This window comes from Anopheles ziemanni, chromosome 3 (assembly GCF_943734765.1).
Source record: "Anopheles ziemanni chromosome 3, idAnoZiCoDA_A2_x.2, whole genome shotgun sequence".
Lineage (NCBI taxonomy): Eukaryota > Metazoa > Arthropoda > Insecta > Diptera > Culicidae > Anopheles > Anopheles ziemanni.
The window spans coordinates 17,165,070-17,183,823 of NC_080706.1; positions in this window are offsets into that span (position 1 = coordinate 17,165,070).

Below are 18,754 nucleotides of genomic sequence, written 5' to 3' on the forward strand. Positions count from 1 at the left end.
ACTCAATCGAGTGGGTCGAACCCTGTCGAACGGGTTCTCTCGTGGGGCTTTGGCGTTTCCGGCGTTTGCTGGCACACGATGTATCTAAAAATAGTCCTCTTGAGCTTCACCGGAAGCGTACGCCCGCGAGAGGTGTAAGGTTTTCCGCGCTAGAAAAATGGAAAATGTTTTGAAAGAATAAATTGAACGCTCGGTACTTGACTCGGCGCGTCTCAGCTGGCGTTGGGCGAAGCCGGCAAGTGGCTGTTTAAAGAAAACTTTCCCAACCGTTCCCAACAGTGTAGCAAACCGAATTGGCAGCTGACGAAAAACCCCCCGGCCCTGCGCGCGAAAGGCAGACGCACTTTCGAGGAAGTACTGGGGCTGCCAACACCGAAGGAACCACCGGAAAAATGTGTAAAATACGACGATCGTTTTTCCCGTTCGGTAAGACACCCAAATACACGCAACTTCAAGAAAAGCACAAAAATATCCCTCCATGAAGGAGGCCACAAAATATATGCTTTTCACCGGCGGAAAGGACTACATCACCTGGTGTTGGTTTTGATAAAACCCCGATCGAAAAAAAAAGTTTACCCAAACGGAAAACAAAAAATTGCACACTCATTTCCCAGCTGCACCTGTACCTTCCTACCGCGGAAGCGGGCACAAGACGTACGCAAGATGATTACATTCCGGTTCCCCCTCCGGGGGAGGGATGGAGAAATCGGATCACAAATCCATGACGAGTTCGCGATCGGGAGTTCGACTTTTTCCAAAGCTTAGATTATGGCCACAAAGTTGCTCGTATAAATAGAACCATGCGTTCCATTGGAGGGAAAATGCTGGAGGAAAAGAAAAGAGGAAAGTTTCGCATCGAATTATGATCCCCAAGCGAGGGTGGAACTACAAGAAGTAATGCAATCTCATCCCCCCCCCCACCGATCGATTCCCTCGTGGAAAGGGAGAAGAAAGCCACACGCGGAACAAAACGGGACGATTTGTTAACGACAACACCGGTTCGCAGGTGCGATTCTTTTATGGCCGGCCATTCGGAGACCAAAGGGTCGAGAAATATGGTTCAATTTATGTGCTGCGTCGGGGGTCGAAGAAGGGCGAGAGTCTTATTGGAGTCTCTTTAGGCATCATTCCCTTCGCGGTGTTTTCCGGTGGTCGTTCACTTCGTTCTTATTGGAATCGGCGAAACCAGCATTATGCTGAAGGAATATCGAAGGGGAAACAGCATCAAACTTACCTGCACGCGCAGCATAAGCAAAGCGGGTTCGTTCGGTGTGTGCGTGAAGGGATGGATGTTTATGCGACCGTTACTTACTTTACGCAGCAGCTGTTAACCGTTGGTCGCGCTCGTTTATGATTTCGTTTCAAAATATCATAAAGAGCTCGCGTTCTCAGCCCATGCGTGTGTGTGTGTGTGTATGTTTTTCCGTGTGATCCTGGAAGCGATATTTATCACCCAACCCGTTGTGTGGTGGTGAAGTACAAAAAACCCGCCGTTCGTCAAAACAGTGTTTGTGAGGGTAGTCACAAAGTAGGCATCGATGATCTTCTTTCGACCTCTGAATGTTTGTCTTTCGCGAGGCGTTTGTTTTCGTCAGTTACGGGAACGCGCATCCGGCTGGCGGATCGCATCACGCACGCGGTGACACTTTTCGATGACAAAACGCAAGAAGATTAAAGAAAGTGCATGCTGTAATCACCCGGGGCCGGTGACGAAGCCGGGAACTTTCCCCGTGCAAAAGTGTGTGCCTTTGCGGTTGATGCCAAACTCTTCATTAAACCGAGATGACTTTTTAGGGACGCGCCACCAAACTCGCCCTGTTTTGTTCGCGCATTTAACGACAAGCGAGTGTTTGTTTGCGGAAATGTTTGCCGGGGCGTTAGCTAACTAGCGGAACACGAGAGAGAGAGTGAGCGAGTAAAAAAAATCGGTGTGAAAAACATCGTTTGGCCCGCGCGTCGAAAAGTGAAAATCATATTACCCCATCAGGGCAAACCCTGCGTTGGCAGCTGCAATGTCAGCGCGCGTTAAATTGTGATCGTCTCGCAAGCGAACGGGGTTGTGCCCAAAGTGTATTAAACTCGACAGCAACAACACGGCGTTGTTGTGCGTTGTGGGAAAATCGGGCGGAAAATAGGCGCACCGGTGCGACTATTTTACACGTGTTGTTTCCCCGTGTGCCCCGTGTGTGTGTGTTTGGAAAGAAAGTAATAAATTCACGACCCGCGGAAGGCAATAAACCGAAAACAAGCACGATGAAAGTGGGCTCGGAAAATGGAAATCAAATAAGATAGCCAGCACCCACTCCACTGGTTGCTTGCAAAGTGTGTGCGATCCGGTGTTTGGCGTTCGTTTGACGGAAACGGAGTTTTTACGAGTTCAATCGGCGAAAAGAAGAAACAACCCAGAAGTGAATGTCGTGTTTGAGTCGTTCGTAACCTCGCCCAAGAGCATATCACAGTAGCCAAACCAAACAGCCTACTCTTCCACCTGGTGTTTGAATATCGTACGTCATCACAAGCAAACAAGAAACCCGGTTCGAAATTACGTTAGCTTGAAATCCGTAGGTTTTGGCAGCGTATCAGCGGAAAGAAAGCGAACTTGGCACTGGAAATTGGGCGGGTGGAAAAACACAAAATCGCGGCTCCGAAAACAACGAGAATAGCAACGGGAAAATCGCGTGGGTTGGGAAAGCAAAAGATCGAAACCACGCCGGGGCGAAGGAAAACAAAAGAACTGAAGTGAAATTAATCGGGAAAAAATTGCTTCACTGTCATTTTCGAATGAAATGAAGAGTATAATGTGGCGCGTGTGCCCTTGTTCCGCAGTCTGCACACACAAACACACACACATGCACTTTCCGAGGGAAAAGCCACGAAGGGGAAACAAAGATAATGTGGACAAATTTCCACGCCAGTTTTGCGGGGAAAAAAGGGGCGCGAGATAAAAACAAAAAAGCACCGGGAAAAGCAGGCAAGAGAGGGAAATTATTTGATCGAACAAATGGAGAAGAAATGGGGGGAAAAAATCGTGGCGGAGATGTAATTGAAAAACATACACTCCATTTCGCAAAGGAAAACACGCGCACCCAAATGTCGATAGGAGGCATAAAGTCTACAAAAATATCACATATAAAAAAGTTACAGTAAGCCAAATGGGCCAAATGTCTGCCGTGGAACAAATTCACTTCTCGCCCATCTCGTATTTATTTCTCCTTCGTCCGTAAAGTGTTGTTTATCAAACGGGGGTTTTCTTCTTCGCGGGGGTGCGCGCGAAAAGCGTTGCAAAGCTCCGTCACAGCCGGAAAGGCCAGAAAGTCAGACATATTTTTTCCCATCAACATCATTATCGTCATCATCATCGTCGTCGCCGTCGTCATAAGCAGTCGGCAAAGTCGGTAGCTTTCCCTGTAGAAAAAAAAAAAACGCAGAAAACCCCCGAACCATTGCTCAAAGTACGCGCTCAATTTATGTTGATCGTTCGCTGCGGAAAAGCGCAGGAAAATACGACGGCCCGCGACTGCCAGCGATGTTTCCGTTGCGAAATGTATGTATCGGGACGAATTGGAATAAGTGCGCGCTTGCTGTTTGGGGGTGGTTTTATATTCGAACGGGTACGTAGAAGACCACGAGGAGAAAGATGGCCTGCCTCCCCGGACTGATTTGGATGTTGTGCTTCGAGATCAATGGTGCATGACGTACCTGACTCATTGCGATGTTTCTTTTGTGTGTGCTTTCATTTTCCACGATGAAACAATCCCGGTGCGTACCTTTACCCCACGTTTTGTTGTTTTCCATCGTTTCTATTGTTGGCGGAAAACATGGCCACCCCCAACACCCAAAACCCCCCATCGGTTTGTGGCGAAAGAGAAAGTTGTTCAGCTGTTCGGTGCCGGATCACTTTCCCGGTCGCAACGAAGCGATGACGTGCTTGAGAAAGCCTCTTGCGTTTTCAATTGTTCTGTTAGGAAAATGTTGTGAGGGAGAAAGAGGGTTGAGGAGAAAAAAAATACACCGGAGAAAATAGATAGGACGATAATACCGTACCATCATGACTTTCACGATATGTTTATGTAACGGATTAATTACAAACCACCCGCAAATCGATGGACCTTCTCTGCGTTGCCGGGCTGGTTGCATAGAAAAGGTGGAAAACACAGTGGAAAGTCTCCTATTTAATCAAATTCATTGAATTGCGTTGGGAAACTAACGCTAACCCGTTCGCGTCATCGTGGCATTATGTCACACATTTGCATCAACAAACCATCTGGCTTTGACGTGAGAAAAACATGATATAAATTTTATTCAAGCGTAATGCTTGATCTACACGAAGCGCAAAGCAACCTTTGCAAACGGTAAAATGCTGTGAGTTAGCGGTAAAATGCTGTCAGTTGGCCAGTCAACTGTCAAAGCAAGCGAAAATCTGTTTTTCGGTCGGCGAGTGAAAAATAGATTTGCGCACCTGGTATAGAGTGCCGGTGGATGGCAAATAGTTGTTTTTGATAATGTTCAGTGGTTGTTGATAAGATTGCAGTGTACACAATACTTCTGTGGTGTTTTTTTACAATAAAACAATCAAAACAACATTGAATGCGCTTACATCTGCATCGGCTCACGAATAGGAACGTCTACACGAAGCGAAAAAAAGTGACAGAAAAAATGATATTTTCGCCTGGATTTTCAGAGTTTTGCGCATCGTGTAAACTAAGCATAAGAAATTTAACCCTTTAAGGAAAATTCAAGATAAACTATTCGACACCATCAAAAAGAAAACGATGAACATGTCACCTTGAAGTCGGCTTCCTTCCACATTCGGTTCGGATCTATGCTTCAGTGTAATCGAGCATCATAAATCGATCATTCGCTCCTCGTAACTTTCATCCTTTTTAAAGGCAACACACACTCACACACCCGCACACTAAAGGGCCAAATTTGGTATGCCCTTTCTCGAATTCCCTGCCGCTACGGGTTTTTGACAACGTGCGAATGGGAAAGCTTCGTCACGAAGCAAATTGGCACCGAAAGCGAAACAACACATAATAACCATCTTTTCCTCCGCCTGCCGGCTTATTATACGGTGAAGGACGCTAAAAGTCAAAGACCCCTCCGGCTGTTCGGTGGGGGGAGGGGGGTGCCAGTGCCCACACGGGCCCCTACAACTACCAAGAAAAGCAGCGCGCGCGGTCCCCAATCACGAAGGTTTGCCGTTCGTCGGACGAACGGGGTTTTTCCTCGCCAATCGCCGGGAGCAACAAATCGACCTCAATTTGGTGGCTGGCGTCTAACATCGAACCCATTTCGTCGTCGTCCTTTCGTTGAATCCTGCGACCTTTTTTTTTGGCTTTTTTTGGGCCTGGAACGAGGAAAAATTCTTTCTTTCCCCCTTATCCAGAGAGCTTGTTCTTCTTCTCTTTGGGGCTTTGGGGGTCCATAATTGACGGAAGGAAAAGGATCCATTAACAGCTGGGACTACAACGCGCCGTTGCCTAGCGACGCGGCCACCGGGGATATATATATTTTTCCCACCTCGCTTAGCCCACCTCGTTTGTAGGCATTTTTTATTTTTTCGAACAGCATCGACGAGGCCGGTCGATCTCAGGAAAAAACCCTCGTGGTGGAAGTGGTTAACAGAAGAAGAAAAAAAAGTTTCCGGATGAGTTTCCATCCCCAGCGGAATGATGGTCACGCTGGAGCGACAAAATGCGACAGAAGTAGGAAAAGCGTAAAAGTGCTTTCCATTGTGCTCGGGAAAAGGGCAGAACGCTTCGTTGCTGGTGAAAAGTCCCTGCGCCGGTGTGGAAAGTGTTTTTATTTTCGGTGTGTTACTGCTATTTTCGAGTCGAAAGACTTAGGCAGGAATAGCTTTCCCTCCCAAGCACGTCGGAGGACACAGAACAGGAAATCGGTTGTTTAATCGGTGTGACATTTTGAAGGATCGGTTCTTGTCCCCCCCCGCAGGCTGTTTTTCTTATTTTCGGGAGTTAGTTCCAGACTGGGGAAAAACCCAGGCTGAACAAAAGCAGGACGGACTGGCATTGAATGAAAGTCACGCATAAATCACGATTTATAGAACGTGTTCCTTCTGTTGAGGAGACGTTTTGAGCTCACGCGTGAATAGCTGTCAGCTGCTAAGGAAGCGCTTGCTCTTTTGACACTGAAATAACCTGGAACTCCTTTTGACCTTTTCTTCAAGATAGTATGAATATAAAAGGAGTATTTTTAAGAACCGATATGAAAAAATAAATTGGTACACTTACCACAATGGTTCACTCACATCAATGTCTTAAAAATAGTAAGCTGCCTCGCCGGGATCTGTCAAAATCACTTGCAAAAATGTTAACGGAATTGTGCAAAAGCGAAAAGCATGGCCGACCGCGTCGAAAACTAGTTCTGTACATTATGAAACAAAGCAACAAAGTTCAAAAACGCTTAGAAATGTATAAACTAGTGATGTGCGAAATGAGTAAGAATGAATGATTGATTTGAATTTTACTAATGAATGATTGATTTAAACCCTGACGGAAAATTTTTGTTACTCCTTTTTTATTTTAATCGGGGATTCGAATCCCAAAAGAATGAACGAGTGGGTAAAAGAGTTGCTAGTCGTCATAGAGATTCGAATCCCAACTAATTGATTGATCACTAGTATAAACACCTTGGTGAACCTACAGAAATAGCCTCAATTTTCAAACAAAAAGGACGAAGACTGCCGATGTAACTCAGAATGACTACAAATGTTTACAAATTTCACACCGAGTTCATTTTTACGAAATCATGTATACATATTTTTCCCTTTGAACCCCTTTGATCACTCTAGTGTTTTAACCGCTGGTACATATCAAACGTCCCTATCAATCAGCAGACCAAAATTGTAGTAATTCGATTTCCTTCCAGTGGTGTGTTAACCACCGGTGCGCCTCTTCCCCTGCTCACCACCCGCCATCCAAACTTCCCTGATAAACCCAACGTTAGAAGTGACTGTGCCTTCGGGGTTTGCACTCACTTTTGCCCTTCGTTGTGCTCCGGAGCGAAAGCGATACCGACGGTGGCGACCTACCGCTATCCCCACAGGACACTCGATTCGTTATCGAGCACGATCGAACCATCATTCACGTCGAGCTGAACGACATCATTTTGGATGTGAGCGGTGTCTAGTCCGCGAGGAGTAATGATGTGACGTGACGTGATAAAAGTAGCAACGCACCAACCCTAACAACAACTCCCCGAAAGCTTGAGTTGACGGGGTAGGGACGTCGTTGACTGATGGTTGCTCGCCGGAAGCTCGGAGGCAACTTCAAACGGAATTGTTCGAGCGGAGTGCTGTCGCTCGGAATCGAGGGACGATTGTGAACATTCCTCGGTAGACATTTCCGGCATAGTTTGGAGCGATGTCTCCTCTATCGCCATTGCCTTTTCTTCGGGAACGATGGGAGAAGATTTCAATCAGTAGTAGCTGGGGCGAGTTGCTGTGTTGGGGTTTTGGTGCCAAAGGTCAGTGGTGGAATTTCTCCGCAAACTTTGCATCACATGAAACCTGACCCATTTTGTGTCGAAATCGAAGTGCATCAGATTGCATCGCCGAAAAGTTCGTTCGTAGGAGGAACTAACCCTAACTTCCAGGGGGAACATTCGGAGCTTTCTGTCGCTGTAATTTATCGTCTCTGCACCATATCGAGATCGAAAAGCGAAATTGAGACGCGACGCTAACAAGCAAAGTGCGTCTGCAAACTTTCCCTTCCTTCCGACTCGCGTGTAAGTTCTGCCTGGCGGAAAGAATGTCCGCCAAGCTTCCGACTCCGAAGGGCGGTGGTGTGACTTGTTTGGAAATCCAAAAAAATGGAAAGTTTTGCCTTAAGAATCTCTCTCCCGGTTGGCATGAACGCAGCCTTTCAGCTCCTCAATGTTTCATTAACCATTCGGAAAGGCAAAGTTTGAACCGGATCTTCGTGTGGAGCATCGTCAAGAGTTCCGAAACGGGTGGCAAGGAGCTATCGCCGATACCCCACTGCGGAAAAGTAAAAAGACGAGTTTTCCCGGGGCGTGTATACCGACCATTTACATTTTTCCAAGAGGCGGGTTTACTTCCATAACTCTTCCCGGTGGTTCGTTACCGACGCTGATGCGGTGCACTAAGTTCTAAATTCTATTATCCACAAGCGGATCGCAGGAAGCTTGTGGCGTCCACCGATGATGGGTTTGGCAGCCACGGTGACGCCGGAAAAGCCATTCAGGGTGTTCTAACCCGCAGCAGAGAAGATCACACGAAAGCTGTAATCAAATATCCTTAAATGTTGCTGGTTCCCGGAGTCCTTTTTCGAGCTTATCCACGAAGGGACGGGACAGATTTAGTTCTAAAGCATGATCCGGATGTCGCTGAAAAACGCCCTACCAAACTTTGGTCTCCTAATAAGACGTGATTTTATTGCATTTTGGTACTGAGGCTGAGCGAGTTGTTGGAATTATAGAATCAACGGAATGAAACTCTTCGCTCGGTGTGTTCTAGTAAAATGCACTCTCGTCCTTTTGAAAATCAAATATAACTCAATACTCTACGGCAATGGCATATTTAAAATACGATTTTTCAAACTTTTCTTTGTCCATTAACAAATATGATCTTGCCTTTGTTGTTTCGCTTTTGCCTGTTCTTATACCAGAAATGAAAAATGCACCTGACCCATTTACGAAGATGATGTATTGTTTCGCCGTACCGGGAACTGCCTTTGTTTTTCCCGTTGTGCAACAATTCGCTTACAGTTACGCTGATTACATTTTTCATTTCTTTCCTCGTCAAGAAAAAACAAAAAAAGTTGCAATTTCCTTTCCCGAACTGCCCCGAAGGTGTTGGTGTAATTTGTGTCATTTACCTTCTCTACTGAACTTCACCGTTTCTATCTTCGTTTGTTGTCATGCAGTTTAAAGTTCGTGTTTTGTTCCTGTAAACTACCGTAAATTTGTTGAGTTTATTTCTTTCTTTCCTTCAACTTACGTAAGGACGTGGGACGTAAGAAAAAGTTTGGTCTGGAAGAAAGTCTTCTTATGAAAGAATAAAGAAAGTTCATGGACTTTTGAGGAAAGTCCTACTCCTTTTTTTAAATTCATTGTTGAGGTATACTATGGGCGGTATTTTCTGTGGGGGGGGTATACAGGGTATTGTGTACCTTCCTAGCATATTTTATTTGGTTTTTTCAGCCTACTAGATGCTTTAGGGAATTATAGCTAAGGTTAAAAGATGCTTTGCGACTAATGAATGCAAAGTGCTTGTTTCTTTTGGCCAATTCTATATTATAAAATGATAGTAAACACCTACTACTCACCGTTTCAACATCACTACGCTAATTTCAAGGTCATTCCCCCGGGGGGTTGGTGCCCTCCCCAACGAATAATAACAACAACCAACGTAAAACAAATGAGCTGGAAAACGCGTTGCGGTGTTCTTGCGGGACCAGCATAAATTTTCACTCCGCCCGGACGGAATAAGCTACACACTGTGAAGGTTACCCGAAGGAAAACCCGTCCTGTTGTGCCGAGATTTTCATTTGTTTACCCAAAAAGAGGGCGAATGTTTTGGCTACGCTTTACAACAGCGTGCGCCAAATTTCTGCTGGGGTTTTTGTCCGTTGAGTGTTTTTAGGCGCCACATGGCAGGCGACCCAAGATCGGTTGTTTGGAACACGTTTTTCGGTCGTCTTTTGCCACCGAAACCTGCTCCAAAGAGTGATGTCTTTAAAAAAACACACTGTCTTGCATTTGCATTTGTAACTTTTTTTTCGCAAATTTGTTTCACTTTACCCACAATGTTGATTTGGGAGCTTTGGGTTTAGAAATAATACAATCAAATCGTAGCAAGCGGCTGGGTTGACATTACGATCGGACAAAAACAAGGTCAAGGCGAATGGTCGCGGTTGGCTTCTGGGAAATTTCGGGCCTCCTTTAGCACCCGAGGGGTACACGATTGTGCGTAGTGTCCTTGGTGAAGGCCAACAAAAAAAAAGTAAAACAAAAAGCCGCATTTAAATGAATCCAGCAGGTGTGAACAGTTGTAATGAAAGGGAAAATTAATTAATAGACGGCTCTTTTGGTAGCTTTACCGGCCGTTTTCCACGGCATTCCGACTAGTGTTGGGAAATGGGATCCATAAAGAATTTTAGGGATCGATTGAGATTTGAATCTAACTTCGTGACACTCAAGATCCGACTCCTATATTGGGATCCAAATCCAGGATTCGGATTCATATCTTTAGCTACCATGAGTTCCAGCTCCAAAATCCAAAAGGAATGGTATTCGTTCGGATCTGAATCTGTCAGCTCTCACAATAGAAATTTTGATAAACTATCTTAACTTCTTCCCTTGCTCTTCACTATCTCCACTTCCCTTATCATGCTCAACAAATTCGTAATAGCTACCATCCGATCTAGAAATGACCCCAATGAAGTGTTTACTCGCTAAATCCGGATTCAATTTTATTGGGATCCAAATATGAAATTCAGATTCAGATTTAGATAGAATCCTGAATTGTGATGCCTTCGGATCTAGATTTGTCAGCTCGGATCAGATTCGGAGAAGCGAGCCCAAGTCCGATCTGGATCAGTCGGTGAGTGTCCTAGCTGGGATTGGATTTGCTCATCACTAGCTTCAACGTCCTCTAGTAAGACCAACGACCTCCGTAATAGGCTCATCTAGAAATGACCCTTAGGAAGTATTGGTGCTCGACGTGGGGGAAGAACCATACAATCCCTCGGTTGCGGTGTCGATGGCGGAAGGCAATAAAATCAAACTTTTCGCAATTAATTGTTTTACGTGCAGCAGAGAAAAGAAGGTGCTCTTGGAGTGTTTCCTTGGAGGGGGAGTTTCCCGCCGTTGCCTTCGAGCCACTTCTTGTATTCCACCCAGGATGTGTGTAGGAAAATCCGCATCCCAGAAGTGGTGTATTTGCCTTCCACAATCCGGATCCGGTGTTCTTTATGATTTCATTTTATTGTCTACACCTGATAGGGAACACCTGCTTTTTTTAACTGCCGGCAAGCAAAAGCAGCGTTTCCATCGTGGAAAGTCCTCCCCCTTCTCACTGAAGTTCAACCGCTTCCAAGTCAAGTGATTTGTGGAGATTTTTCCAACGTTTTCCATTGCTTGTTCCTCTCCCCACTCCCCTTCCAGCACCGGGTAAACCTGCACGCAAAGGGGACGCAAAACTTTCACAATCATCTCAATTCATCTCTCGAAAGCCGTGTGGAGCGTGTATGGAGCATTCCGTTCCAGTTCCTCTTGCTACGCCCCAAAGGCTCTGAAGATGATGGTACAACTTTTCCGCAATCTCCGCCTCGTTTCGGGTGCGGTCTGCGGCACGGCACGTCGGAAACACAATCCTCGCGCACTAATCGCACGGATGAACCATGTACACAAACACAACAGCACCTCACCGAGCAACACTCACGCGCCCCGCACGTGGTGCACGTTTCATATTGCGTCACATTTCGCACGTTTTCCCACACACGGCATGTGTGTGTTTTCCTGCCCCCACTTCCGCGCTCCTTAGACGATGGGGTTGCAAAAGATTGCCGCCTAGCGCATTGTCAGACGGAAGTGAGTTGTCGTTTACGGAAGACATGCTGTGCATGACATTTTTGGTGACTTCTTTTGGACATTTTCCCCTCTCTGGCTGGTGTGTGTGGCTTCCTCGCGGCAAGGGGTTGGAGTGTTCCGTGACTTCAATGAATGGAGATAACTCAAAATGGCTAGTCACAGCGACGTTAAGGGGTTAAAAGCGGCACGACCCTCTAACCTGCCTTGTCCTGGCGATAAAGACAATCGTTATGGCTGATGGCAAGATCGGCGTTTTGTGTCTGGCTTTTCGACACTTGTTATGAATGCTGCTCAAGAAGTTTTCAACACCGTGCGGAGAGTGGGCTTTATAAGATCAAGACATATTTTAGGAAGGAAACCGGAAGGCAGAACGTAAAACAGTTTTCTCATTTTCTTATAACCACTTCCGCGTGTCGGATTTATAAACAACTATTTACGACCCACGGGAAGTGATAAAATTTTGTCGTAAACTTCAATGAAAAATATAAAAAAAAACGCTTAATAAGGTTCGTTTAGCAGACGGCTTCTCAATCGATATTTTCCACGCCGAAGCCGTATAATCAGGCTGATTGCGGACGAACGGCTGGCCGGCGGTAATGGGAAAACTTTCTCCCCCTCGAGAAACCAAACGAGACGCTGATTTATCAACAAATTTGATTCCGAGCAGAAGAAGAACCCACTGTAACACTCTTCCCTTACACTTTCGCGCAAGCTTTACGACGCTTTCCCTCCCCCTCTCTCTCTCTCGGGAGTTAATAAAGCAATGGAAGATAGATATAGGTTGAAATTGAATTCTACATCGAGCAGCAGGTTCGTTCGCTCTGTTGGTAAATAGAAGAAGCAATGGTTCTAGGCGCAAAAAAAAACCCCGACGCTCTTGACGTGTTTCCTTTGGAGTCGATTGAATAAATTGGGATGAGTTTGTTCCTTTCCGTTCCGTTTTCCCTTCCAATTCCGTGTGCTTTACAGGTCCGGCAAGAGAATAAGAGCCGTAAATCACCGTTCAACCTTACGCAACCTATGCAGGAGTTCTGGCCCTTCCAATCCCCTCCCGTCCCTCCGCAGCTCCCCACACAGATCGAAATGCTTTCCACCACGCTTTCCAATTCACTTTTCACTCACAGCGAACGGTGCGGATCTTCCGGTTCGGAGAAAAGACGAGCTGGATCGAGGGAAAATATTTTAATGCAAAATAATTACATTTTCGCCGGCGCGGAAGGAAATGCTCACCGAGCGAAGGCGAAAGTATTTCGTCGTCCCACTCGGTTCGGGTGGGATGCTTTTGGACACCGTTGCCGGAACTCACCGGAACCGGTTGAGGGGAAAGCAGTCGGCAGGGAAGGAGACGATAGTGCCCGGTCACGAAAAGGTAGCAAATAATTAAGCATGGACCTTGGCTTCCGGTTCGCGCCCGGTGGCTTCGAGCGTTTTTCGTGTTTGCCGTTATCCTTCACCGGGTCAGTCCGACGACTGGTGATGATGATGATGATGATGATGACTGACCGAAAAAGTAGCAACACACACACACCCGTTAATTGAACCACGTACCCCGGGAGGAAAACGGTTGGCCCGCAATCAATTTCCAGCGTGGCGGCGTGCCTGTCAACGTCTTAATTCCTAACGTAAGCTTGTTTAAGCCCTTCATTGCGGTGGTATCGGATATGGACTTAGAGGGAAGGGGGCAGAAAGGTGTGTGATAACGGAAAGTAACATAATTAAATTTTCCACGGAGATACGGCAGTAAAATGGATGGTGGCCCTCCTACTGGATTAAGTAACGCGCTGTGTGGTATCTTTCATGGAAGGCAATGGGCCATTGGACGAATTTTCCGGAAGTCTAACCATTGGGAAATATTTGGCGCGGAGCTAGGATTAATACGGGAGCAATGGCATAGATTAAGGTTTGGAAATTCTGGCTAAGAAATTTAGCTTTAAACAAACACGAAAGGCAAAGAACAGTTCTTTTTTTTCTCCTTCTCATCTCAACGCGATTATGCAGAGATCTTGTAACAATCATAATTATCACTAAACTGTCGCTAAAAATTGTCTCCTCTTTATTGTGCTGTTCGAGAAAAAGTTTAACCTTACCCACGGTTGGTATCTCCCCTCAGTGGCTTAGGCCTAGAATGGCAGGATTCTGGAGTTCCGAACCTTCGTCGTCCACCGTTTTCTTCCACCTCCTACCTGGCAGGGAATTAAATATTTTAATACGAAGTAATTTTCAGTGTTCATCGCGGGGCAAATTGTTGCCCGAAAGTTCGTGCCTCTTTTGCGGCAACAATCTCCATCGTAGTGCGGTGGACCGTAGTACGTAATCGTTTAGAATTGCACACCGGAGAGAACGCCAAACATGGCAACGGTCCGTGTTGATAATGGAACTGGGGATGCTGATGAATTTCTACGCCACGCTTGCCTTCCTGTTCCGGTGTCCTTACAAGGGTAATCAGCGGTGGGATACACGCTGTTTATTTTTTTCCCGGATGAAACTTTCCTATTTATCGCACTGCGTACACCGCAACGTTTATTGGCTTTCCCGGAGTGGGTGACCTCGTCGTAATCTGTCAACGTTTATTTGAAATGACACCGTCCGTGAAGTTCTCGGTGTGACGGACAAGATTTGTTGATTACAAAATAATGTTCCCTGCTGCAGGAGCTAGGAAAAGTTTATAACCATAACTTTTCCATTTTATGGTAGCAATTCGTAACATACAGCAGCACAATTAAAACATTGTAACAAAATTGAAATATTTCATCCGTAACTCCCGATTGACGACAAACTTGTTGACCCTTCGTTCGACTCGATGCGATGCACAAAAGGGGTTTCGAATACTCCGCGAAGCGATTCACAATCTTCCAGCTGTAATTGAATTTGTTTCCGCTTGGATCGAGCATTTTCCAGCGGAATGGAATTGCATTTTCCGCTCGATTCGCTCGCCCGAAGACCACTAATTACACCGTCGTCGCTCAAGTAGATCGTTCAACGTTCTTAGTTCGTGCCTCGTCCACCGTGGAGAAAATGTTCTATCGCGTTTTAGTACTTTCCCTCAAGACGTTCTTCGGGCGGGTGCCACTTTATTAGCACAATTGCCTTTCGGTGTGCGCCTCTCGAGCACCTGCTCTTGCCTGTTAAGAGCATTTTCATCTAATTGAGTGGTTTGCAGAGTCCACCGAGGCGACCGGCCGTCGAGAGACCTCCGAGGAAACGCTACCTATCTAGAATCATTGCGACCAAAAATAAATCAATCATTTCGAGGACCGGACTTGGGAGGCAAATGGGGGTGCCGTGACAGTTGCTTTCTTTTACCCTTTCGGAGTGAAGGACACTTGCTGTTGGACGGTTTCCGAACAAGAGATGAATAATTTTAGTCCTTCGGTGCGTCGTGGCCGTACTTGAAGGAATTGCAAATACTTCCTTTTGGTCGTCGGCTTCATAAACCGGATGATCCTTTTGAAAACGCCACAGCCCCACTGAGAGCAAGAAAAAAGGTAATTCAATTCGAATGTCTCTTTCTGGGCCATTTTTTCCAGTCGAAGTGTCCGGGACCCTTAAAAGCTCGTCGAAAGAAACCGATCCACGACCCTTCGGTCTCCGCTCGCATTCATTTAGGAAATCATGAAAATCTGTCACGCACGCAACCCCCTTCTCGCTTTCTTTTCCCCTCCTTTCTTCTTACCTGTGGTTGGGAAAATGTCAAACACAGCAGAACAGCCCTTCTTTGCCGCGATTAAGACGCCAACGCCGACGACGTGTTATCACACCTTGATGTTGCCGTATAAATCTCGCACCGATGGCTCATTCCTCGGTCGACTTGATTTCCGGCCCCAATTAATTGCTAATTGCGGTACACGTCAGCTGCACGCTTTGGTTGCTCGTTTGGCCACAACATCGGAACGGGCACGCTCATTAGCTATTAATTCCGTTTGCACGGTGGCACTCAATCACCAGTCTGTGACATTTTTTGTATGCCACGTAATGAACCTTTTAACATTTTTACGAAAAAAAATATTTTAAAAATCATAAAACATGAAATTGTGTCAACGCTCTTATAGTATTTTTTCCCTATTTGCAAATATAACTCAAGATCACATATTTATAATCCTCCCAACCGGCCAAAACTCTTTACAACAACTTTGCCGCCATCATCACGCCCACGCAGACGTCGAAATTCATTCGAAAAACACCGGTTCCTACTGGCCCGGTTGACATTTTGTGCAGACTTTTTCGGTTACTTCTCGATCAGAAATCAATAAAAATAGCATTGGTGTGAGGTTCACTTTATTTTTCGCTATCGCCGATTAAACCCACTTTCAACTCGGCGTATTTGGTGAATCGAAACGGCACCGAATGAAATGGGCCAAATTAATTACACCAAACACCAAATTGGAGTGCGAGTCAGCAAACAAGGAATGTCTGGGGCGCAAAGATGAATCGTCATATAGTGGAGGAAGAAAAGCGAGTTGTACATGAAATGGATAAATGGTTCCTCCATTTATTCATCGTCTACCATTGTCGCGTAATTTGTCCTGTTGAATTAAATAAATAACTCAAATGCTCCCTGGTCCGATGGACTGTGGTAAAAACGTTCACTTTTTCACCATTACCAATACCGGTTGCGGACAAATGGTTGAGATTATGTTTTCTTGATGGTTTCTTAAATTCTGAGGCTTTAACATAACCTCTAATATTTTAATAAAAAACAAACGAGTCATTAAGCTTTACATAACGACCGATTTGTAATGACTGTGAAAGTCTCGTGTTAAGCATAAATTGCTACCTATCAGGCCGTTGCAAACCGACAACCTGAAACATATTGGCATGTTCGGCAAGCTTGTGCTCACCTGACGTCGTCTCCGCTGAGGACTGTTTCACGACCCGCGCAAGCTGGTGTCGATTTAGCTAAACGACACGCCAAATCCGTGCCTCACAGCTGTCGGCAAAATTCGCACCCGATTAGGCCGGAGTAGGAACCACCTCCCTCCCCCTCTCTCTCTCTCTCTCACCGGGACAGGACATTTCTAAGGACCTGGGTGGCGTAATTAAATAAATCAGACAGCCGCCGCCGCCGCCGCCGACGTCGACAGATAAGAGCGTGTCACGGTGACACGAGAACGGCGCGCTATATCATCGTCGTCCGTGGCCCGCGGGCTCCTATAATTTATCTCCATCCCCCGTTGGTCGGCGTGTTGCCAAGCCACGGGCCAAAGTCGCGACTGGCGAAGTAAGCAACCCCCAGACCCTTTATGCGCGCGTATTGCTGCTGTTGAATATTCAATGAGCAAACTTTTCGATAATTGATAGCGAAAGGATTGCCCCAACGAGGGCGAGGGGGGTTTTGGGGTGTGGAAAAATTGGGGACATAAAACTAAAACCGCCAGCGCAAATGCCGCAACAATCGAACCATCAGCCGGGGCAAGATTTATCGACAGCTTAGTGTTAGTGCATCTCACTTCGTACTAAAAGCCATTTCCTCAATCGATTTCCACAACGATTTGCGGTGACATAGGGGGGCGGACGGTGGAAGGTTGCCAATTTTTCCCTCAACAAGGTGGTTTTCCCCTAACCCCTCCCACCGATCCGTGATGCCAATAAATCGTGCGACGTCCACGTCGATGGGTGCGCTAAAGCGATGGTGAAAACCCTTTTTCCGGAACCCAAACCAACCGGATGAAATGAGCGATTTACGACGCCCAATTAGGAGGACATCGGCACGCCACCGGGAAAAATCCGACCGAAGAATGTGAACGATGGCGCCCGATAACGAAATAGCGATTCCATTTGGTGGGTGCGTTGGTGTTGGTCTCCCCGCGAGCTTTTATTCCTCCTCGATTCTCGCGGGAAAGCTCGACTGACGATGTGAAATTTAAATTAAATTTACGTGGAACCTTTAGCCTCCTCGACTCGAGCGGAATAGAAAGTGCGGCCCGTCGACGTGTCCTTTTGCTCTGGGTAATGGACTTTCCCACTTTACTGACTTTGTCGTCGTGTCGCGTTGTGGGTGGAATGTTTTCAGAACTGGATCAAAAAGAAAGTTCTCCTCCGCGAACGTGAGGATAAATAAGAAAATCGCGATATCGGCAAGAAAAAAGCTTCTTAAGTTTACAACATTGAAAGAAAGAATGCGAAACAACCGGGAGGGGGTGATGAATGAATTGGACCCATCCAGCACCATTTTTATCGCGCAAAGCGGAACCAGCAGCTCAGCGAGCTAAGAAGTTTCTCGATCTCCTAAGACCTCGGCGCTGACGTCAACGCCATAAATAAATAAAGCGTGCGACACCGAGTCGAAAACCCAAGCGCGTGGCTAACACCACGTCGGGTCCCGGCCGGCTCAGGATTTGGGATCATTTTTATCAGTGCTAAAATGTTGTGGTACGCTACTTTTTTTGTTGCGTTGGCCGAAAAATGGCTAAACCGGCTAGAACACCCTTACCCCACCCTATTAAAGTCCCGTGGAGGATTGTTATAATTTATAGATTAATTAAATGGCGTCATCTCCCGAACCCGCGAAGGTCCCTCGTGCACGTAGGTTGTTTTCCTATGTACTAAAATATCCTTTTACGTTCTATTTGCCTCCTCCGCGCCTATCTTGAACGAACACTTCGTCGCCGATGCGATTTTCCAGAGCGGGGGGGAGTCGTGGGAATTACAGATTTGACAAACGAACGACGACCTGGTGGGAAAGAAGGCGATCTTTTTTAAACTCCCCCGCCCACCCCCTCCTCCGTTCGCCAGTTTGTCCTGTTGGCTAATAAGGAGAAGGAAAACCGAAAAGGACTTTTGCGTCATCGTCTTCGAAGGTGACGTGGTTTTACCGTTGCCGTTCGTGTTTCCTGGTATTATTTTTTCACATCACACACACACAAACCGTGGGTCCGAGGAGGCCATTTCCGGTGAGGTGGTCGGTCGGACGACCGGTCGGTTGGTTTATTATGAACTTCCACGGCGGGATTCGCTTTACGACACACACGCGCCCCGTGTGTTCGTGCTGGCGTTGGTGCGGTTAAGCGATTATCTCTCCGCTCGGCGGCCATTGAGTGGCCCTGAAGATGGGCTTCCGGAAGATTTGTGGCCACACTTCGGGGGATCGCCACAAATCCCAGTTCCATTTAACGGCTCCGAGCCGGTCCGCTGCGTGTGTAGCGGTTTGATCAGGATAAACAGTGCGTCCCCGGGAAGG